Source organism: Vicugna pacos, chromosome 7 (assembly GCF_048564905.1).
Source record: "Vicugna pacos chromosome 7, VicPac4, whole genome shotgun sequence".
In the NCBI taxonomy this organism is placed as follows: Eukaryota; Metazoa; Chordata; class Mammalia; order Artiodactyla; family Camelidae; genus Vicugna; species Vicugna pacos.
In genome coordinates, this window is record NC_132993.1 from 61850362 (window position 1) to 61875965 (window position 25604).

General features: G+C 34.6%; 1 protein-coding gene across 1 annotated transcript in view; it reads right to left on the reverse strand.

Annotated features, from left to right (window-relative positions):
- The window catches only part of GNGT1 (G protein subunit gamma transducin 1), a 170919-nt gene that overhangs the window by 115916 nt on the left and 29399 nt on the right, over nucleotides 1-25604 (reverse strand). The gene's annotated exons all lie outside the window — the stretch shown is intronic.

Here is a 25604-nt window from a genome sequence, read left to right on the forward strand (position 1 = left end):
CTAATTTTGCTGTACGCATAAGTTTTGATATGCTGTACTTTCATTTACTAATTGTGTCAAAGTAATTTCTAATTTCCCTTTTGATTTCTTTTTGGACCCACTGGTTGTCAGGAGTGTGTTGTTTAATTTTCACATATCTGATGAATTTTCCAGTTTTCTTTCTGCTGCTGATTACTAGTTTCATTCCACGGTGGTCAGAAAAGATACTTAGTCTGATTTCAATCTTCTTAAATTTGTTAAGACTTCTTTCATGACTTAAAATGTGATCTATTCTGGAGAAAGTTCTATTGCACTTGAGAAGAATGTGTATTCCACGGCTTTTGATTTAATTACTTTTCTTTGGAGGGGAGGTAATTAAGTTTACTTATTTATTTTTAGAGGGGATATTGGGGATTGAACCCAGGACCTTGTGTATGCTAAGCATGCACTCTACCACTTGAGCTATACCCTCCCCCTCCGCTGCTTTTGAATGAAATTTTCTCTGTTTGTTAGGTTCATTTGCTCTAGAGTGTTATTTAAGTCAACTGTTTCCTTACTGATTTTCTGTCTGGATGTTCTATTTATTATTATAAAAGGGGCACTGAAGTTTCCTGTTATTACTGTGCTGATATTTCTTTCTTCCTTCAATTCTGTCAATGTTTGATACATATACACACACACACATACTCTAATGTTTGGTACATATATTTATAAATATTGTCTCTTCCTGGTAAATTGTCTATTTATCATTTTTTAAAGCTCTTTTTGTCCGCAACTTTTTTAAAGTCCATTTTTTCCTGGTATAAATAAGTATTATCACATCTGCTCTCATTTGGCTACAATTTGCATAGAGTATCCTTTTCTATTTTTTTACTTTTAGGCGTATATATGTCTTAAATCTAAAGGAAGTCTCTTGTAGACAGCATATATTCGGAAGTTATTTTGCCTGTCAATACTATTTTTATTGGGTAGTTTATATTTAAAGTAATTATCAGTAGGTAATGACTTAGTATTGCTATGTTGTTAATTATTTTCCCTCCGTATTTAGTGATTTTTTCATCTTTTCATCTCTTGCTGTCTTCCTTTGTGTTTCACTGGGCTTTTTTTTTCTATTGGTATGTTTTGATCTCTCTCTCTTTTAATTTTGTGTATGATCTATAGGTACTTTACTGTGGTTACCACGGGGCTAATATAAAACAACATATAAGTATAACAGTTTAAGATTTTACAACTTAACTTCAATCTCATACAAAAATTCTAGACTTCCACTTCTCCACCTCCACACTTTATATATTGATGCCATAATTTACAAAGGGAGTAGGAGGCACAGGGAAAAAACCTATACCACTGGAGAATCATTTAGAAATGCTACACTCTAAGGCACAACCCCACTAAAAGGACAAGATTTAATTAGCTATGGAGCACTCTCCCTATGTTATAACTTAGCACCCACCAATAAGACTCCATTACAATAACAGTGTTTTACAGCTGAAAGAGCCAGAAAACACAGACTGTATCTGAGAAGGAGTACTTAGGGAAGCCCACAGTCAGAAGGAGACAAAAACAAGGACACTAAGAGGAACCTGAAGCATTGAAGGGAAGCATCTGCCACGTAGATATATAACAAACATTAAATAGAGCTCAATTCTTAGCCAAATTAAAATAAAAAGACCTCATAGTAAAGGTCTCTTTATATTAGTTCCTATTGCACAAAACAAAACAAAATAAAAGCATGCCAAAAGGCAAGGAAAATCACAGTCTAAAAAGACAAATTAATCATCAGAACCAGACTCAGAGATGATACAAATGTTGACATTATCAGACAGGGAATTTTAAATGACTATACAATAATACGTTAAGGGCTCTAATGGGAAAGCAGACAACTTGAAAAAACAAATGGGTAATGGTGAGAAGAGAAATAAAACTGTAAGAAAGAATTTTTTAAATTCTAGGAATCAAAAACACCATAACAGAAGTGAAGAATGTCTTTAACTTAAAATGACCCAGGGAAAAATTAGTGAGCTTGAAGATAGGTTAGTAGAAATTATCCAAACCAAAATGCAAAGAGAGAAAAAAAATGAAAAAAGAACAGACCATCAAGGATAACTGGAACAATATAAAAATTGTAACACATGTGTAACTGGAATACCAGAAGGAGAAAAGAGAGATACCAGAATAGAAGATATATTTGAGATAATAATGGTTGACATGTTTTCAAAATGATGACATAAACTAAATCATAGATCTAGGCAATTCAGAGAACACAAAACAGCATAAAAAACAATAAAGACAAAAAGCCACCTCAATATATTATATTCAATGTTCAGAAAACAAAAGAGAAAATCTTGCAAAGAGAGAGACAAAAAATAACTATACAAGAACAAGACTTAATTACAGTGAACAGCCCATTAGAAATCATCTAAGTGAGAATAAAGGAGAGTAAAATATTTTAATTGTGAGAAAAACCACTAATCTAGAATTTTATATTTGGTTAAATTATCCTTCAAAAGTGGAGTAATAAAGACTTTCTTGACAAACAAAAATAGAGAATTCACTGTTAGCAGACCTGACCTTCAAGAAATGTTAAGGTTTTTTCAGGTAGACGGAAAACAATATAGTCAAAAACTCGGCTCTGCATAAAAGAACAGTCAAGAGAAGGAATAAGTAAAGGTAAAATATAATCTTTTCTTATTCTTAATTGATCTAAAATATCACCATAAGTTTAAAGTAATAATACTAAAGTAATAATAGAATATTGAGTGATTAGAGCATATGAAATAGTGAGAGGAAAGGAAAAGAAATGCAATGAAATGACACAACGGGTAGAAGGGAGGAGCTGAGAACACTCTTTTAAATACATATACATTTCACACAAAGCGCTATAGGCTCACTTGAAGGTAAGCCAATGTTATTTTAATATGTATATTGTGAACTCTGAAGCAACCATAAAAATTTTTTTAAGAAACTGTAATTGATACATTAAGGGAGTAGATCTAATGGGATCATATAAATGCTCAAACCCAGAGAAGGCAGAAAAAAGAATGACAACAACAAAATAGAGAACAATGTAACAAATCTAAAAGAGATAAATACAGGGTAGATATTCATCTGACTATAACAATGATGATTTTAATGTAAATGGTATAAATACACAAATTACAAAACAGATTTCATAGTAGTTAATAACTAAAAGCAAGATTCAACTGTATGTTTTCTATAAGAAATCAACTTTACATATAAAGGCTCATATAGAATAAAACTAAATGGATGGAGAAGAATATGTTAATAATGTTAAAACTAATGAACAGGAAGCTGGAGTAGCCATTTTAATTTCCAACAAATCACATGATCATCTCAGTAGATGCAGAAAAAGCATTCGACAAAATTCAACACCCTTTTATGATATATATAAATATAAAAACAACTCAACAAACTAAAAATAGAAGTAAAGTACCTTAACATAATGAAGGCCATATATGAAAAGCCCACAGCTAACATAATACTCAATGGTGAAAAACTAAAAGCTTTTCCTCTATGATCACAGACTATAGGAGCCTAATGTTGACTAAATATAATGTGGTCCCCCTGAAAAGAGTCCCTGGAACAAAAAAAGCACATTAGGTAAAAACTAAGGAAATTTGATTAAAGTGTGGACTTAGTTAATAATGTTATCACATTGGATCATTAATTGTGCCAAATGTACCACACTAACTGTAAGATGTTAATAACAGGGAAAATTTCTGTGAGGTATACGCAAACTCTCTGTACCATTTTTACAACTCTTCTACAAACCTAAAACATTCTAAAATTAAAAATTCATTAAAATTAATTTTTAAAAGGAAAAAAGCAATGAAACCTCTTTCAGCTGAAAAAAATACCATCATAAAATTAACAGACTTCTTGAAAATTGGACTAGACCAAAAAGAAAATCAAGGTGAAAATGACAAATTATTTACAGAATTATCTAAAGGAGAACAGACCTCAATTCAATTGATGTGGGAATTTAATTTCCAGGAGATGATATTGTGTTATGGTAGATCAGACTGCTTGGAGCTGAATGACTCTGGGAAAGTCATTTAACCTAGCTCTTTCTTAGTGTTCTCATCTGCAAAATGGTTGTGATTCCAGTACCTCTCCTATAGTGTTGTAAAGAAAATGGTTAAAGAAGAATGTATATGGAATACCTAGGAGTCTGGCACATAGCAAGTGTTCTTGAATGATTTCTATCTAATTGTTGTATTCATTCCTCCTTTCTCTCACCTTTTTCTCTTATTCCTCTTTTGTTATCTTCCTCAATGTGTTTCTTTCACTCTTTTTAATAAAAAATACATTTAAAAAAGAATGAATAACTGATACAATATTGTTGATTCTCAAAAATATTTCATTGATTTAAAAGAGTTACATACCAAAGAATACATACGGAGTGATTAAATTTATATTAGATTCCAAAATGAGAAAATTATTCTATGGTTACAAAAATCACAACAGTTGATGCTTTGGGAATCAAGGATTTACTGCAAATAGGTACAAGGGAATTTTTGGGTGATAGATGACCTTGGGAGGATTGTGGATTACAAGAGTGATTATATTATCAAAACTCATCAAAGTACATACTTAAAATCTGAGTATTTTGCTACATGTAAAGTTATTTCTATTAAAAGCTACATATTATTATATGCCCTATTAACAAAGTAAAACTTTCCAAAATTAACAACACTTTTATAGTTCACAAATATTCTCTCACGCATACACAGAAACACGACTATATGCTTTTAGATAGGGGTCATGTTCATGGCCTTTGTTTATTTTGTATCCACCTCTGTTGATATACTATGTGACTTTTGATTTTCCTTCTATTTATGGGTTTTCCTTCTTTAACTCTCTCATTATCACCTGTTTTCCTTCAAGACTGTTCCAGTTTCTTAGAACACATTTTCAATTAGTATTGTAAGATAAGATTGTAGGTATAGTACAACATTTTAAGACAATGTGAGCACAAGACATGATTTCTTTGGAAGACTAATTGAAACACAACCACACACACCATATTCAACATATGCCTAAATGTGCTGCTTAGTCAACTTAATTACATTTCATTACAGTAGGTTTGAGATTTAGAGTGTGAGTTTTGGATATGTAATAGGGAAGAACAAATCTGACTCTATATTAGATCTGCTCCTTTAGCTCTAACCCTATGCTGTTTTCAGTGCTTAGTCACACTGGTTCTGCACCTCTTGTAAAAGAATGGTGCATATAGCTTGAAATATACAGGACAGACTATTCTCAAGGCTTGGACTTTTAAGGGTATAGCACTGTTTCATTTATATAGAGAAAAAGAGTTGTAGAACAGAAAATAACATTTGTCTTGTTGGAGGTTTACAAGAACATCATAACCTGATCTATGTAGGCAGCTGCCAGAACAAACGATTCTGACACCATGAAGTTTGTACCACACCCTTTCCCCTTTTTAGTATAAAAGGAGCCTGAATTCTGAGTTGAATAAAATGGTTCTCTAGGACATTAGACCCCTATATTCCCGGTCTGCCGGCTTTCTGAACAAGTTACTTCTTACCCCAACTTGTCTCCCGATTTACCAGACTGTTGTGCAGTGAGCAGAATGAGTTTGGACTCAGTAACAGGACATTTTTGCAAGTTACTATAGCAAAAATGTTCTTAGTGAGAAGTCAGTTATGAATGCATACTTGTAGTTTGATGAACTATAAGATTTATATTTGATTATACATACTCAGGAAAGAGCAAGAAAGAATGCCTGAGGAGGTGTTTTGGAATTTTGATCTCATTGGTAGTCAAATAATGCTGCTAGCTGGGATAATGCAAAAGATGCAGTTGGACAAGATGGACTGAAAAGAAACAATCTAAACTGCATTGTTGTTACATGGATATAGGGCTGGAAAGAGGAAGTGTGAATGAAGGTAGAAAGAAGTTGATATTCAGACTCATTGTTTTAACTTCATCTTGATTCTTCAGGTTGATAAACAACCCAACCCCTAAAAAAATCAGAGCATTGGCCATATGGTTCAGTCCTCTCCTTCCCTCTCCAGGGAGAAGCTGGGATTTTTTTTTTTCCGCCTGTTTGCTTTGCACTAAGCCAGAAAGTGAGGCCATGTTGTGTGCTTGTTTCTAGTTCAAGTCACAGTCTGTTTTCAATGCCCTCAGCCAACTAGAGTGTGCTGGGTCTCAATAGCACTCCAAGACAGGCAAGACAGAAGCCAGTGTCTCAGACAGCCTCTAGAAAAATCAGAACATAGGATTATGGTCTAGGTCTTTCCTTCCCTCCCCAGGGAGAGGCTGGGATCTGGGGCTTTCCTCCTGATCATATGGAGCTATGCCAGGTGTAGGGCTTGTGGTGAGAGCATCTCTCTAATATTCCTACCAAATTTGATCTGGCAAGTTCCACCCCTGTCTGAGATGCAAGACCTTCTGAATTAGTTTCTGAATTTCTCACAGAGAGTATTGTTCTGTGTATCCTTGTTGAATCTGTAAATCTGTGGGAAGAAGGAGGGTCCGTGACCACCTATTCTGCCACCTTGTTGAAACTGCCTCCCCACTTACTTTTTATCCTTTCAAATTCTGGCTTCAGTATGTCTTAGGCATTCTGGACCATGTATCAAGGCAAAAAGGAGTCCATGAAACTTTTTGATGGAATTTTGAGGAGACAATACATTAACAAAAAGAAGTACCTATGAGGAGTCTAAAAGGAAAAAACGTGAAGGAGCAGAAATTCACTAGTAAGCTTTTAACCCAATTCAGCAAGTAACCTGTCTCTGTTATATTCTCAGATATATTTTATAATAAAATCAATTAATAGACATTTGGATTTATCAGAATCCTGGGAGTTTAGATAATATAAGTCATTTTCCCAAACAACTGGGTAAACTGCTGTTTGATATTCAAGACTTTACCACCTGTAAAACCCTCCTTGATATACATAGATCTTTATTTGTTAAGAAACAAAAATTTTAGATATTCAGTCGTATGGCATAGGAATATACTGTGTTTTGTGTTATGGATATCTGTGGCTTAGAAGATGTAGATTTAATTAAAGTTACGTATCTAATATGAAATTAGAAATACCACCAAATGTTGGTCTCTCCAAAGACACTATCTTGGGTACCACGTAGAAGAAAGTAAATAGATCACTTGGTCTCTCCTGAAGCAGGTCTCTGGAATACAAACAGTAGTGGAAATCAAGGTTCAACTGCTAATCCTAACTGCAAGATTTTCTTCCCAGACTTGAATATACTTTATTGTCCTCTCTGCCTGTGTTTGACCTCCAGCAGCTAGTAGCTGTCTCTATGTAGTCAAAAGGAAGAAAAGGGAAAATGAAAACTAGATGAAAGAGAAAAGAAGTATTTTATCCCCAAACATAAACACAGCCTTTCACCCAACTGGGACTTTCTGAAATTTAAAGTGATGGCTGCCAGGTTAACTGGCTCTGATTCTGAAAGCTAGTAAGTAGTCACTGGTTCCATAGTTTTTTGCAAATATCCACTTTCAGGACAATAGGAGAGGCAACCTAATAAGGAATAAAGGTGAACACACAAGAATCAAAACACTTGGATTGTACTCCCCACCAATAAACTGTGAGACTTCTGTTGAACTACTTTACATATCTTTTTCACCATTTTTTTTCTTTTGGTGATATCTAGATCCTTCAACATTTCATGGTTTCTAAGAATTGCACTGAAATAGCTGTATTTGGCATGCATGTGTGCACTTAAGCCTACAGTTTTAGGACACTGTGGTGTACTATGGGCTTTGCAATCTGATGGATCTAGGTTTGAATCTTTGTTCGGTCCCTTACTAGCTATATCTACCAGAGCAGGTTATTTAAACTCTCTGAGCTTAAGTTTCTTCTTTATAATATGGGAAGAGTCACACTAATGTTCATTAGGGGATTTGTGAGGATTTAATTATACAACAAATCATTATGCCACAGGACAAAATAGATGTTTTATAAAAACAGTTTCCTCCCCTACTGACCCACTTGTTTTTAATCACCCAATTATAGTTAAAAATAGTTGATTTTGGAAAAGTTTATCAAATGCCTAGTTGTATCATACTATAGATTATGATTCAAAGAAAATATCATGTAACCTTGAGGTTAGGAAACCAAAGTTTTGGTCTCATTTTTTTGTCCATAACATTGAAAAAATCAATAACAAGCAAAAAACAACTTTAAAACCTGACAGCCTGAGTTCTCATATATAACACAGAGATAATATAATCCTCCTAGTTATATTATAGGTAAATTGATCATACAATTTTTCATCAAGATGGAATACTTCTGAGAGTTAAGAGTGAGCACTGTTTATAGACCAGGACATCATGCTATGGCCGCCCTTACTAGAAGGTTACGATAGACCCAAATGAGAAGATGTATGTGAAATTGTAAAGCATTATACCACCTGCCTAAGAGATGACAGATTTTATGTTAAACTGACCCAAGAAAGCCTGATTTTGCTTTCATCATCCTGATCTTACATTTCTTTCAGCACACCAACTTCTGTTAGATTCAAAGTATCTCTAGAATTAGGGGGATTATGGCTGAATGTGTCTTAACGTCTGTATACCTGGATGACACTGGCGTGGGATTCTAAACCGAGCTCATGTGTGAGGTGAACAAAGTCAGAAAATCAAGCCTACTTTTAGTAATACGTAATCATGTACAAGGTGAAGGTATATTGCTCTTGAAACAGGTTTATGTTTCAATTATAAATTTTAAAATGTCCAAGCAGATGCAGTTATAAATGTAATTTTCTTCTGTAATTTCTTTACTAGGTGTTTTTTAGTTTTTTGCTCAATTTTCCAATTTGTAACATCATTGAATCAGTAGAAAGCAGGACACTTCAACCACTACTTATTTGAAAGTGTAATTTAAAAAAATAATCATCAAATTCTATTGGAATACAGGCTGGACCACGGTTACAGACCTCCTGCCCTGTGCGGCTTTCTGTGAGAATGTGAGGAAGCACCAGCTCACTTTTGAGTCAATAGCCAGCCAGTGGCCTTCATTCTAAGCCAAATCGCTGTTTTAAGAGTGGTACCAGGGATAGGGAAGTTTTAACTTGATATTGCTGAGGAGGGATCCAGACTGAACAGAGTTCAATAAAAGTTTTGCAGAAAGGTAACTTGCTGGAAGTACTGTTTTTCATGAAATTACGGCTGGGAAGAGACAGCATTCTCTTGGGCTACTGCAGTAGTCATAGGCAATCTTCAAAAAAATTGTATTACTAGTGATTTTAAAAGAAATGGCAATAAAAGGTAGCTTCCTATTTCTATTTAGCAACTAGTACAGAGCTGAAAGGGGAGATTCAATAGAGCATGAATCAGATGTACCCTTTGTGATTTCTACGTCTGTAGGTAGAGTTTCTAATAATTGGCTATTCATTTTTTTCAAGTCATAAATTATTTTTCCACATCATAAATAACTGGCACGGTTTTAGGCACTGGGGATCCATAAGTGAAGGAAACAGACAAAATTTCATCTCCTCTTTGCACTGACACTCTACTGGAGGAAAACAAAAAATAAATATAATGCATACATAAATTAATTAAGCTATTTATGTGAGATAAATGGAGAAAATAAAGCAGAGAAGGTGGTGGTGGAGGTCAGCACTGCGAATTTTAAATTAAGTGTATGTGAAAGCCTTACTAAGAATAGTCTTCTGAATAATATAATACCTGTATGGAACTGGATACTGTGCAAAAGTTAATGGCAAATTACTTTTCTATAAGGTGTATACACACTAGGAATAAAATTCAACAATGGCTTGCAATGCAGCCAGTGTAGGAAGTAAAAGGAAGCTGACTCTCTGGGCTAGCATTTCTCAAAGTCTGCGTTTGACCTGTACCTGAGTCTCAACCCACAGCTAGTGAATCAGAATCCCTGGGCATGTGTCCTGGGAATCTGTCAATTCATCAAACTCTCTGGATAATAATCTAACAATTAAGTACTAACACTGTCTAATGCAAAACATCAAAACTCAAGTAAATATACACCGATTTACTTACTTAGCAAATATTTTCTGAGTGTTCTCAATGGCGCAACTACAGGGTCTAAGGAGACAGATCCTTCAACTCCATGACATTAACACAAACATTCCCACCTGGTTGTTAATTCATTTGATAAACAGTTACTAAAGCTCACAATATGCAAGTGTTCAGAGTCTAGAAAAAGGGACAGACAGACCAATAGATGGACGCCACATAATGGAATAGAGGAATATGGACTATATGCTTTAGAAGCAAAAAGATGGCACTGCCTGTGCTTCTAGGGATATTTCTCACTTGGATTAGGACTTAAAGGATAAATTAGATGTTGCAGGTAGAGGAAAGGGAAAGGGTATTATAGCAGACATAACAGCAGGTACAGATGCACAAATGAAAAGCATAGAATTTTACTCATGTTATAATACAGCTATGCAAAACCAAACAGCTTCTTTATTTTTTATAACAAACTGATGCCCATCCTCACTGAACAATGGAAGAGTTGCCAGAAAAAAGCTGCCAATCAACAGAATCAGTGTCCTCTAAATAGTTTTGAAATTTTAAAGCAGCCTCTAATGGGTAAATAATCAACAGTTCCAAGTTCAATTCCATGTCAGAGCCATTTTCCCCTTTCCTACCTTCTTTTCAACCTGGTGGCTGAGTACAGTGAAGCTTATGGACTGAATGGCATTGGGGGAGAAGCATGTAGGTGGCCTTTGTGCTGGTTTCTGCATCAAGGCAGATTCTTATTCACTGCTGCTGTCAATCAAGGAATGGGGAGGATGGTACCATGAGTTTACCTCCCCTATGGTATAATCTCTTAGCCTTATCAGACCCAGTGGGCCTCCTTTCTAATTTTTTTCTCACTGGCAATGTTGATACCTCCCGAATTTGGGCTTTTAATGCTCTTTATCACTGAACCACGTGGCCTACCCCAAAGCCCTCGGCTAAAATGCCACCAGTTAGCCCTACTGCAGTGGGCCTGTCTGCAAAGAAACCCTAATACTCAATAATTATACCACGTCGGGGGAATTCCTTAAATGCTACATGCCTCCATTTTCTTATTTTTTAAATAGGGATATGATAATACCTTCTTTGGTGTGTGGTTGCATAGATTAAATGAGTTAATGAATGCAATGTGCTGAGAGGATGTCTCTCATATTTACAAACAGTCAATGCTTGTTTGCTATTGTTACTAGTTCTTCATTCCCTGTGAGGTATGCAGGAACTTCTGGGTCCTTTCTCTATTGTGTGCATGGCACCTGGAGCCAGGGGCAGCGCTTCAGGTCACCCATGGAGCGGCATCTTTTGCTACTGCCCCTACCACGTTGGCATGCCATCACCCTGCATGACAGTCTCCATATGCTTTGACTTTATCTTCAACTTAAAAAAGCCCCTCTTTCCTCTTGGGATTTTGCCTTAGAGAAGTGAAGAAAAGACATAAAGTAGACCTGAATACTTCTGTCTTTTCTTCCCTGATACTATGCCAGAAGGAATAGACTATTCTTCCTTTTCATCTTGGAAAGGAATTTTTCTACATCATAACCTGAGACCTCCGTATGGCTTGGAGTAAAACAAGTTTGAGATTTCCAGAACTGGTTCTTGATGTTAATATTTTAAAAATATTTTTTAAAGAATGTTTTCATTCCAACGAAGGCCTGCTTTTCAGAACCACTGTTTTACCATGGACTCCAAAATTTCAATTTTGAGTGTCAAAGTCTCAAACACTTCTCTTTGTCTTCTTGACATAACAATTCTAGTCCCCTCTAAGACAAATAATGCCCCTTGAAAAATAGTGAGGAAATAATACATAATGAAATGTAAACAAGGAAAAGCACATGCATACATTTCAAAATTATTATTCTCACTTTCTTCTTAAATATTAAAAGGTTTGGTATGTTCAAAAAGCAGGGACTAGTGATTAATTTGGTGCTATAAGTGTAGAATTGATTGATGTGTGTGTGTGTGTGTGTGTGTGTGTGTGTGTGTTGGGGAAGGTAGGCTAGAAGCTGGAAGGTGGGTAAGAAGGCTAAAAGGTGAGGTTCAAGAAGCCACTTTCAGTCAGGTTGAAAAGAGCGTTATATGCCAGGCCAATTAATTCTTGTTTTTCATTGAGTTGAAATAACAACACTGTGTATTAAGTGGCATTAACATTTGTACATCTATTTCATGTGTGACAAAATGAAAGCTGAGCTATTAAGCTATTCTACGTTATCATCACTGTAATCGTCAGAATTCAGTTTTCTTGATTTATAATCTCTTATTATCCTGTTTTGTTTTCTGTTTTTAACTTCAAGTAGTTTCTTTGGACAAGTTATAAACTGGCATTTTCACTTTTGAGATAAATGAGATAAATCCAATAGAACAATTACTTAAATCAAAAACATTTAATTGCTTTTGAAATTCTTGTGCCTCTAGCAAGACAGAATCCCAAGGCTGTGTTCAGTAAGATCCTCTGATAAATTTCTGCCTGCCTATTACTCACTGTCTTACTCACTTTCACAGTCGGTAAAGACTCAGCAATTCTAACTATGAGGATATCAAACTGAATTCACATACAGTCTAGATGATGCTATTAATTTATTTATTTCTGCCACACAATTTTCCGAAAATAAAGGTATAATTTTAAAAATGTCTGCTGGATTAACTGCAAATCTTTAGTGGGGGCTCTCCATAAATAAGTTTTTTATACCACTGTGTCACTTAATTAGAAGGGAAAATACAGTGTCCTTGAAAATTTCTAACAAGTAAACCTTAACTAACATGAGGTTCCAGGGAAGGCTTCCACAGAGAAATTATCTTTAAGCAAAGACATGAAAACTAAGTAGCATTTGTCCAGGTGATGATTTAAAGAAAAATGTCCCCAGGAAGAAGAAATAGCATTTGCAAAGGCTCTGGTTGGGGATAAGAGGAGTTTAGGGATTTCAAGGAATGAAAAACTCTATGGAAGCAGCATAATGAGGAGGGAGATGGGACCAGATCATGAAGGAATTCACAGCCCAAGTTAAATATTTTAAAACTTAAGAGAAGGGGAAAGCCCTGAAAATTTTAAGTGGAGCAGTATCATGGTTGATTTTCATTTTTAGAAGATTATTTCAAGTCAGAGCCATGGCACATACAACTCAAGGAGGCACCATTCACCATTCATAGGGAGTTCTGCTCCAGACACTGTGTTCTGCTCCAGAGAATGGATCAGAGGTGGTGACGGTGAAAACAGCACTGTCACAGGAAGAGAATGCACTGGTCCAGGCAAGAGATGAAAGTGGCTTGCATTTAGATGGAAGAAAAGTAATGAAGCAAATGGAAGCATCTGCAAGATATTACGAAGTAGAATTCATGATATATACTGTGTGATTTTATGTGGGAGCTGAAATATAGAAAAAAATCAAGAATGACTCATTGCTTCCTGGTTTGTTGGTTGTAGGTGCCATTTGGGGTTTAGGGAGCATAGGAGGCAGAGGGAATCATAACTTCTCCTGGGGGTGTGGTAGTTTTTGAAGGACTCATGAAACTTATCGATTGAGATTTAGAATAGAATGTTTGGTGGTTTGTTCTGGAACTCAGAAGAGAAATTTGAACTGGAGACATAAAGCTGGGAATAATCATTATAGAGATGGAACTGAAGTCACCAAAGTGGTAAAAATCAGTAAGTAAGAGCAGGTAGAGAGAGAAGAAAAGGAGGAGAGGGGTGAAACTATCAGGACTCCTACAGTTAAAAGTCTAAAAGAAGAAAAGTAGTCAGAGAGGTAGCAGCAAAGCCATGCGAGGGGCATGGAGTCAAAGGAATTGAGTCTGTTAAAGCAGAATGAGTGTCCAGCTATGCCTAAGGCTCCTGAGAGGCCAGGAGGAGTGTCCATTACATACTGCAACATGGAGGGCATTTTCCACAGGTGTGTCTAGGGCAGCAGTCATATCAGACTGAACTGAGGAGTGAATGGAGGATGAGGCATAGCGATGCCAAGAAACTTGACTGTGAAGTGAGCATGAAAGAAACAAACTGGAGAAGAATATGGAGTCCAAAGATTTAAAAGTGGGTGGAAAGTATCTAGCACACAGAGAGGTTTTGAATATCATGAGTAGTAAAAGATCCCTAGGAGAGTAAGAAACAGGGAAGGAAGGCAATTTTGAGCACAGCAGGAATTGGGCTTTAGGAAGAAAGAGGAATAATTCCTCTACTGGATTAGATGGAGAGGAATAAGGGAGATACAAGCTGGTTGGTAGGTTTGGCTGTAAGAAGTTGTACTGGGTGTGGTTGTGGGACCCCCCCTTCCCATCAATGGCTTCTGCTTTCTCTGCAAATAATAGCCTAAACAGTTAAAGCACATATGCAAAAAAAAAAATGATGTCAGGGCTTTAAAGAGAGCAAAAAATTGTTTTAATATCTTGTGTGGAGATTGGAGAGAGCTGACAAGAGAAACACTGCTTTGCTAGGTAATGTTTAGGGTCCAGTTTAAACTGAGGATCAAAAATCAAAATAGCCTTTTTGTTTATCTATTTTATATACAGTAGTTAGTATCTGTAAACAACAAGATCCTATTTTATAGCACAGAGAACTATATTCAGTATCTTGTAATAATAGTCTAGAATGACAAAGAACATGAAAAGGAATATGTATACATATATATGTATAACTGAAACATTATGCTGTACACCAGAAATTAGCACAGCATTGTAAACCACTATTCTTCAATAAAAAAAAGAATCAAAACAGCTAGTACCTTAAAGAAAATGAAAGCATAGAACCCCAAAATTCTGAAGAGTCAAAAATTGTTTTACTGAGCAAAATACATAGGGTCTGGTGCATGTCTGTGGTAGGAGATGTTCATGCGTATTTATGTGTATCTGTGTGTGTATATGTGTGCACATGTGTGTGTGTGTATATATATATATATATATATATACATATATATATAAATTGAGTAGGATTATACTTTCCATGTATGTGAATATGCAGAAAGTATAACCCTAATTCAATTTTGATTCAGCCAATCTTAAATTTCCACAGTGCAACAGTGAACAGTGCTATTAACTAGCCAATTATAAACTGTGTCACATGAAAATGACTAGTGATACATCCTATTAGGGTCTAGCAATTACGATCCAGGATAAATGAAAGAATTCTGGGGTTCTCACAACACCATAATTATTTCTTAAACATTTTCAAATGACCACTGCAAGACAGAATTATTACTTTAAGCCCAAGAAATTCAACCTTACCATTTGTTTGTAATTGTGAGGGAAATTAATACTGCAAAGTCTTTAAGAAATGGCCACATGGTAATGTGGTGGGTTAAGCCATGTCTTACTTCACAGTCAGGAGGAGATAAGTCCTACTCTGAGTCAACTGGCCATCATCCAAAAAATGAGAGTGAAGAAGATGATGCTGATGATCCTCCCTAAGCCCAAATTCACTGTAATTATCCATTCCTTCCCCTGAAATTATTCAGCACATTATTTTTAACTCTGCTTAAGATATATTTGAATCTTCCTGTACTATAATTGGCTATTTATGTGTCTTAGTCCTCAGCTATATTTTTCCTGGACTTGAATGACAATGTGTTAAATAACTGTTCTTATATGGTTTTGAAGAGTGCCCTATTCAACAATAAACCTTACTTAATAATTTATTCAACAATTATTATTGATTACCTTCTGTATGCCAGATATTGTGCCACACACTGACAACAAAATAGATATGTTTCCTCATAGAATTCTGTCTAGTGGGGAAAACAGGCATTAAACAAACATGTACAACTGAATACATAATTGAAAATTTAGGTGAGTTGCTGAGCAAAAGAACAGCATGGTATGAGAGAAAGTGAGATAATTTTACATTAAGTGAAAAATTTGAGAAAGTCACAGATAAACCAGGCTTCTCAACCCCAGCATTACTGACAGTTTAGGATGGACAATTCTCTTCTGTGGAGAGCTGCCCTGTATGTTACAGAGTGTCTGGCAGTTTCCTGATCTCTACCTACTAGATGCCAACAGCACCATCCCTATTGTACCAGTCAAAAATGTCTCAAGGTATTGCCAAATCACCCCGATACAGAATTGCTAATTTAAATTGAGATCAAATGTATAAGGAGTAAGACAGGAGGAAAAAAACATCAGAAGATCATTATTCCCAGAAGAGGAAACATCAGGAGAATTCCACGGGGGCAAAGAAGAGCTCAGAGCATTTCAATAACTAAAAGAGGCTGGCAGGGCAGGAGTATACTGAATGAGGGAAAGATTGATGCAAGTAGGGCAGGAAAAGCAGGGAGAGGACAGGTTTAAAGAAGGATCTTGTAAGCATTGTCAAGGAGTTCAGAATTTACTCTAGGAGAAATGGGAAGCTGCAGGAGAGTTTTCAGTAGGATAGTGGCAAGATCAAAAGATGCAAATTACATTTTAAACCATCTCCCTGTTTGCTCTGATAAGAATAAATGAGATAGAGTGGAAATAAGAAGGCCAGCTAGGGTCCATTGTCATTTTCCAGGATGATGGCTGAGGCTAGAGTGGAGGATGAAGAGATGGTAAGGAGCAGACACAGCAAAGCTGTATTTTGGAAGAAGAGACAGCAGGACTTAGTGTATAACATGTCTCTTCAATGGAAAGAGGAATGAGAAGGAAGAGAATTATTTGAGACCTCCACTGATTTGTAAATGTATATATTGGATTTGTGTTACCTGCCCAAAATGATAAAATTTTTGATTGGTCTTATTCTTATGCCTTTATAGTATTAAAATTTAAAAAGTCAAAACTCTTCACATAATAGCCTTACAAATATATAGTTTTATGTCCTTTAGCTCACTACGCATTCCATACCACCTAATCTTCTATATCCCATGTTAAATATGAAGGACTTAATAGCTCAGTTTGCCATTCTCTTAACCTACTCCTGTGTGTCTATTAAATTGTAGCATCCAAAACAGAAGGGTTCATTCTAGGTCTTGCTCTCAAAAAGTATAAAGGGGAGTGAAAATATTTCTGATAGATGTATTGCACTATTTATTCATCTTGAAGTCTCATTAATGTATACTCCTGTCATTTAAACATGCTGCTAAGCCATCTCTCTCACATTTTATACATTTGCAATTGGAGTTATGCCTTTAAATGCAACATTTCATGCTTATTGTCTTTACAGCATGTTACCTCTGTCAAAGTTCAATCATGAAAACAGAAAACACCCTCTGCATTCCAAATAAATCATTAGAATAAAGGGAATTATAGCTTTACATGAAATGGGGAGGATGGGGGAGTAAAGATCAGCAAAGTCACCACTAACAAGCTAGCCTACAATCTGCCCTCTAAAAGGGCAGAGAAAAGATATCATTATGTCCACATAATTATTCTGAGCCTCTTTTGAATGGGATGACTGGTGAGCATGCATATGAAATACAAATATCTGCACACTCATCATTCTGAAAAGTCCACTCATACATTAGATAAAACACCTATCATTTGCCTACCCATCTGTCTATCTCTCATCTATCCTTGATCTAAACTTTCAGATTTTGCTCCTGCTAAGCCATATCCTAAGAGTGTAAAATCACATCTACTGCAATTTCCCTTTCCCATACTCCTTTAGGCCAGCCGTGTGGTACTAGTAATGCTGCGAATCTTAACTTTCATGTGGTGCTACCATATTATATGGCCTCTGTAAATCAGGTCTGAATTTCCTTTCTTCTGTAAGTTATAAGCCCCACACTATGTTATTACCTTTTCCTGTGTAAGCAATCAGTAATATTTCAAATAGGTTTAAATAATAAGAAAAATATTGTATTCATCCACATGGTGTTTTGAGTGTTTTTCCCCCCTCTCTGTATGTTTCATTTTGGATAGTTTCTATTGTTACGTCTTTTAGTTCACTAATCATTCCTTTATAATGTCTAATCAGCCTTTAAACTCATGAAGACTATTTTTCATCTCAGACATTGAAGTTTTCATCTCTAGAATTTGATTTGGGTCTTTGTACATAGTCTATGTCTCTACTTAACATGTTCAATCTCGTTTTAACTTTTTGGATGCATGGAATACAGCTATAATAACTGTTTTAATAACCCTGTCTGCTGTTTCTAACATCTGTGTCATTTCTGGGTTGTTTTCAATTGATTGATGTTTCTCCTCATTATGGATTGTATTTTCCTGCTCTGGGCATGCCTGCTAGTTTTTTATTGGATGCCAAACATTGTGCATTCTACCTTGTTGGATGCTGAATATTTTTTTATTCTTGAGCTTTGTTCTGAGTTCTAGTTATCTGGAAATAGTTTGATTATTTTAGATTTTGCTTTTAAGATTTGCTAGATGGGATCTAAATTAGTGTAAAGCTAATTATTTTAAATTACTGAAGCAAGATGACTTTGAGTGCTCTACCCAATGTCCTATGACTTAACGAATTTCTCCAGTCTTGTTCATGAGGAAAGACACCATTCCTGCAGTGGTCTTTGGGTACTATTCTCTCTAATCCCCTTTAGAAGAGTCCGTTCCTAGCCTTGGGAAGAGACTGTATTTACCATTAATCTTCTAAATACTATCTAAATCATCTCTCTTTATATAGCTTTCTCCTCTCCATTTCCCATGAACTCTAACCACCTTGGTCTCTGCAAATTCTGAGCTGCTTCTCCTTAACCAGTGAGACTGCTGGGCTCTACCCGGATTTTCCCTCCTGGAGCCACAGATCAATAACTTTCTCAAGGTGGCAGGCTGGGTTAATCATGGGGCAGCCTGTTCATTTCTCATATCTCAGGTGTTGTTATCCTCCGTAGTTTCATCTCTAAAGTTTTGAAAATTATTGTTTATCTTATTGTATGCAGTTTTTTAGTTGTTTCAGGTAGGAAGGTAAATCTGTTTTCTGATACTCCATCTTCGTTGGATGTATAAGGGCATATGCCTCTTTCTCACTACACTGATTGCAAGATGTAACCCTTCACCTTTAAGAGAATTTCTTCTGCATAATTCATCTTCATCTAGTTCATACATTAAAATATTGAAGTGTTCAGGGCCAGGGACAAGGTTTGTAAATTGTCAGTGAGACTCTTCTTTCAAAACTTACATTAATCCATTATTTGAAGTTTTCCATGTTATAAATTAACCAAATTGTCATATTACCCTATACATTTACATCTAGCCATTTATTTTTCATTAACTAACTGAATCACTGCTTTATTCCATTTTTAAATCATTAATTGTAGGAAAAATAGGTAAATTCATTCTTCTGTGTGGTGGGCATTGATTCTTCTCTCTGAATATTTCTGACTCTTCAGGCCCTTGACCTATGGTAGAATTGTACTTCCTGATCCATGTGTGGATAACTAGCACCATATGATTATTTTGCCACCTATTTGTTGTGAGGAGAACTTTTACAAATACTTCTAGGCCAAACATTTAATTGCTAGTGCAAAACCCACTAGAGTTCCCTTATACTCTCTAACTTTTAACACAGTGGCTGGTCCATCAGCCAAAGTCTCTGAGTAAATTAAATCGCTCACTTCTACCACCAACCTATGATAAACAAGTAATATGAGTATGAAATAAACCTTTGTTATTTTAAACCATGATATTTAGGGTGTGCATGTGTGTGTGTGACAGCATATTTTAAACTTTCACTGATATGGTTTATTTTAAAATATAATACCGCAAAAAAATTAAAGTTTTATTTGAGTGAAAAATACAATTCCAGTTTTCTACCAATGTGTCCCTGGAACCATTTAATAATGGTTGTAACCTTGAGTCTTCCTCTCGGCATTTTTCCTACTTCTCTCTCAAGGTGTAATGGACAACTTGCTTATTCTCATAAAGAGTGTTTTAGATATGTCTCTGTTGATACATGAAGGATTAGTTCATTCCTTGTAACTATCATATAATATCAATGTTATATGAATATGCTACTTTTACCTATTCTATTTTGATTACTATATATAAACAGTGTCCATGTGTCTGTTGTAGACATTTAGGACATTTTAAAATTTCTATCTCCATAGTAACAGAACATCTTTCTATATATCTCCTGTTATACACATGAAAGCAGGACATATGAGTTGTAGGGTGTATACTTTCCATGTATTATATACTGCCAAACTCTCCTCCAATGTGACTAAACCACTTTATACTAAAGCCATTTTTGTTAGGTTTATTCCTGTGTTTATTGCATTGGTTTATATTACATGTAAGAACCTGATTTATTCCACACATACCCAAAAAACCCATTTAAGTGGTGATTATGATCTGGCATTGTTACGGACTTTGGCAATACAAAGATAAATAGGGCACAATTAAGAAGCCATTACTACAAAAACAGGATGATCTTGATTCTTTGTATTATGATTTATTAGATAAAATTGAGTTAATATTTTCCTTAATTGTAGTCACTCATGAAAATAAGCTTTTAAATATTGTATAATTATAACCCATTTTCAAACTGAACAGCAATTTATATGAAATTAGCCATTTAATTAAAGGAGTAGTTTTGTATAATATTTTACATAAGCTTATATTTAATTGTGGTTTTATCAGATGATGTTCTTGTTAAGTGCTGGGAAGAGTTTATTTTTACTGACAATGGAGACTGATTGGGAATATTCTAAGTTACTTGCAGTACATATGAAAAGTATAGTACTATTTGTAGGTGGACTTGGGTTATTTTGAAATGTATATTGTAAATAGGTTTATACTTACAAAACATTTAAAAAGTTTTAAAATGAAATGTGAATGGTAAGTCAATGTATGAGATAAAATAAGATCACAAAAAATGCTCAAGCGAAATGAGAGAAGTCAGAAAAAGAAGAAACAAAAAAGAAACAAAGACAATGCAACAAATAGAAAATAGTAAGACAGTAGATTCCAACTCAATTATCAGTAATCACTTTAAATGTGAATAGTCGAAACATACTTTGTTAAAACAGATTTTCAGACTGGATAAAAAAGCAAGACCTGAATCTATACTGTCTACAAGAAACCTAATTTAAATATATAAAGTTATACAGACTAAAGTAAAAGGATAGAGCTGCTGTGGAAAACAGTTTGGCAGTTCCTCAAAAAGTTAAACACAAAATTACCACTGATCCAGGAATTCTACTGCTAGGTATATATCCAAGACAATTAAAAACATGTTCACCCAAAACATGTACACAAAAATTCGTAACAGCATTATTCATAACAGCCTAAAAATTGAAACAATCCAAATGCCCATCAACTAATGAATGGATAAACAACATGTGATATATAGCCATACAATGGAATATTAATCAGCCATAAAAAGCAATGAAGTACTGATATATGCTGCAAGTGGAAAACCTTGCAAGCATTATGCTAAATGAAAGAAGAAAAAAAACAAAAGGCTGCATAGGTATGTCCACATAGAGACTTAAAGTAGGTTACTGGTTGCTAGGAGATGGAAGGAGAGAGGAATTGGGATTGGGTTATCTATAACTTGAAAGTTACTTTGGGGTAGTGGAAATATTCTGAAATCAAGTAATACTGATGGTGATGCAATATTGTGAATATATTGAAAACCACTTTATTGGATCCTTTAAAATGGTAGAGTTTATGTTGTATGAAATTTATTTCAATAAAAAAAAAACTTTAAAGGGATGCAGAAAGTTATACCATGCAAACACAAATTAAAAAAAAAAAGAAAAAGAAAAAAGCTGTAGCAGCTATATTAATATTAGACCAGGCCAATATCAGAACAAGGAAAATACTCAGGAATAAAAAGGGACATTACATAATAACAGGAAGGTCAATTCTCCATGAGGACATGACAGTTCTAAGCAAGTATGCATCAGAAAAACAATAGAGCAACAGAATGCATCAGAAAAACACTGATAGAACTAAAAGGAGAAATAGACAAATCTACTTTTACAAGTTGGAGACTTCACTACCACAAATAAGCAGGCAAAAATTCAGGAATGACAAATATAACCTTGAACAGCACTATTAACTAACTTGGCATAATTCACATTTATAGAACACTCGAAACACCAACATAAAAACGTAAATTTTTCTCAACTGAACATTAAACAGTCATCATGATAGACCACATTCTAGTTCATAAAATAAACTTTAACAAATATTAAAGAATATAAATCATGCAAAGTGTGTTCTGATACCACAATGGAATTAAACTAAATATCACTAACAAAACTAGAAAATGCTCAAATACTTGGAAAATAGATAATACATTTCTAAGTAACCAGTGGGTTAAGAGAAAATCAAAGACAATTTTAAAATATTTTGAACTCAATTGTAATGCAAATGTAATTTATTGAACATGGTAGGATGCAGCTAAAGCAGTGCTGTGCTATAGCATAAACTGAAATATTTTAAAAGAAAGACCTACCAATCAGTGTCCTAGGCTTTCATCTTAAGAACCAGAGAAAGAAGTGCAAATTAAACCTACACAAGCAGAAGAATGCAAATAATAGTAATGAGGGGAGAAACCAATTAAATTAGAAAGGAGAAAACAAAATCTGGTTATTTGCAAAGAACAATAAAACTGACAAATTTCTAGCTAGGCTAACCACGAAAAAAAAAAGAGAAAAAAAAATTACCAATATAAAAAATGAAAGAGGGCTAGCACTATTTATCCCATAGATACTAAAATGATAAAGGAATGTTAAGAACAATTCCATGACTATAAATTCAGAAATTTAGATAAAGTGAAACAATTCTTTAAAAGATGAAAACTATCAAAATTCACTCAAGGAGAAATAGGTAATCTAAATAGCCTTATACCTATTAAAGAAATTAAATTATTAGTTCAAAACTTTCAAAAAAAAAGAGAGAGAGAAAGAAAAAACACCAAGTCCAGGTGGTTTCACTGGTGAATCTGTCCAAATATTTAAGAAAAACAGAGTACAAATTCTACACAATCTCTTTCTGAAAATAGAAAGTAGGGATATTTTCCAATTTATTTTATGATGTCATAGTTACCCTAATATCAAAACCAGACTAAGAACATTACAACAAAAGAAAACTGAAGACCAGTATCACTCATGAACATAGAAGCAAAGATCCCTAAAAAAAATGTGAAATAAAACTCAGTGATATGTGAACAGGATAATACATTATACCTAAGTAGGGTTTGTCCTACAAACACAATGCTAGTTTAACATTCATAAATCAATGTAATTTAGCATATTAATAGACTGAAGATGAAACCTGTATAATCATTTTAATAAACACAAAAATTTATCTGACAAACTTCAGAGTCCATTCACGATGAAAAATTCCCAAAACTTGGAGTAGCTAACATCACACTTAATGCCAAGAAACAATGCTTTACCTTCAATATCAGACCCAAGTTATGAATATCCTTTCTCACCACTCATATTCTGCATTGTGCAAGAAGTCCTAGCTAGTGCATTGTTAAGAAAACGAAAGAAAAGTTATACATATTGAAAAGGAAGACATAAAACTCTCTTTGTTGGCAAATGACGTTATTGTCTACGTGGAAAATCCCAGAGTCAATAAAAACCTACTGGAACTAATAACTGAGTTAAGCAAGGACTCAGAAAAGAAGATCAGTATACAAAAGTAAGTTAGTCTAAAAAATTCGGAAGAGAACAATATTGGAGGACTCATTTTACCCAATTTCAAGATTTCTATAAAGCAACAGTAATATAGACAGTGTGGTATTACTAAAAGTACAGACACATAGATCAATAAAATAGGAAGCCCATAAATAGACCCCCAAAATATAACCAACTGATTATGACAAAGGTACCAGTTCAACTGAATGAAGAAAGAATAGCCTTCTCAACAAATGGTACTAAAACAAATGGAAGAACACGTGCACTTGGCTAGGCTTTGAAAGGCAGTTTTGATTTGTTTTGTTTTTTTAAACATTTTTGAAAGGCAGTCTTTTGATCAAACATCAATCAAGATAATGCTGTAAAGGTAGTTTTTAGATGTGATTAATATCTAAATCAGTGGACTCTGAGCAAAGCAGATTACCTTCATCCAATGAAGGCATCATAAAATAAATTGGAAAATATCCCTACTTTCTATTTTCAGAAAGAGATTGTGTAGAATTTGTACTCTGTTTTTCTTAAATATTTGGACAGATTCACCAGTGAAACCACCTGGACTTGGTGTTTTTTCTTTCTCTCTCTCTTTTTTTTTTTTGAAAGTTTTGAACTAATAATTTAATTTCTTTAATAGGTATAAGGCTATTTAGATTACCTATTTCTCCTTGAGTGAATTTTGATAGTTTTCATCTTTTAAAGAATTGTTTCACTTTATCTAAATTTCTGAATTTATAGTCATGGAATTGTTCTTAACATTCCTTTATCATTTTAGTATCTATGGGATAAACAGTGCTAGCCCTCTTTCATTTTTTTGTATTGGTAATTTTTGTTTTTCTCTTTTTTTTTTCGTGGTTAGCCTAGCTAGAAATTTGTCAGTTTTATTGTTCTTTGCAAATAACCAGATTTTGTTTTCTCATTCCTAATTTAATTAATTTCTCCCCTCATTACTATTATTTAAGAAAAGAATTCTACTGTCTTCTAACTTAAGACAAATATCAACTCTTCCCTGGATGTCCAGCCTGCCTGCTTTTCCTTCAGATTTTGGACTTGCTCATGTAAGCCAATTCCTTTAAATCAATTTCTTGATTGACTGATAAACAGACAGATACACAGATACAGCGATAGATATATATACATCCTATTGGTTCTATTTCTCTGGAGAATCCTGACTAATAGATTCCACTGTATAGTATCTGAACCAGTAATTGGAAATGTAATTCCTCGTAATAGAACACCAAGATTGCTGTTCACCTGTGTTGCTGCCAAAACATGGAAGTTTCCTGGATGTGGACAAAATTTGAATCACCTCAGTTACTTTACTAATTTTCACACAGGTTCTCAGTCTGCTACCAAAACAACTACATTTTTTTCTGTTGAATTTTGGTGAGTGCTAAGTCAATATACTCTATTCAAAACTATGGGTTTTACCCCAAACAAGAAAGACTAGGTTTAAATTTGATAAACACAATTATGTCATATTCCTAGTGTTTCTGAATGAACCAGGAGTCAGACACATGCTACTGATAAACACAGAGACATTTGCCAACGGTGTTAAGAGTATATTTTCAAATATCCGGAATAAGAAACAAATCTCGACTTATCAGAATGGATATCAAGATCTGCAGTCTTTAAATAGGTGCTTAATTTAATTTCCACTCTAGATCTCTCGCCAAAAATATTTTGTAGTGTTTTTGATTTATGCAGTAAGAATATAATATCTAACCTTCCTGCCTCAAACCTGGGAAACAACAGCTGCTGCTACAGTAAATAGCACTATGTTTAGTTGATGAATGGACATTCATTCTCACGGTGTAAATAAGAATACCTAGGGATTAGCGATATACACACACAATGGGTAATAAAACTGAAGGAAAGCAATGGTCATCTGTTTACACAAGATAATCTTATTTGCTCCCATATTCCCGAAAAATCGCTCTATAAGCAAAAACTCAAAACTTCAGCAAAGGTACCTTTCAACACTTCATATGGCTGTTTCAAAAGTATTTAATCAGTTAAGTGTTAAATTATGCAAGCACAGAGAAACCCCATGGCTGAGCTACACCTACAGTTTCTAGTTTTCCACGTAACTAGAATTTCTCACCC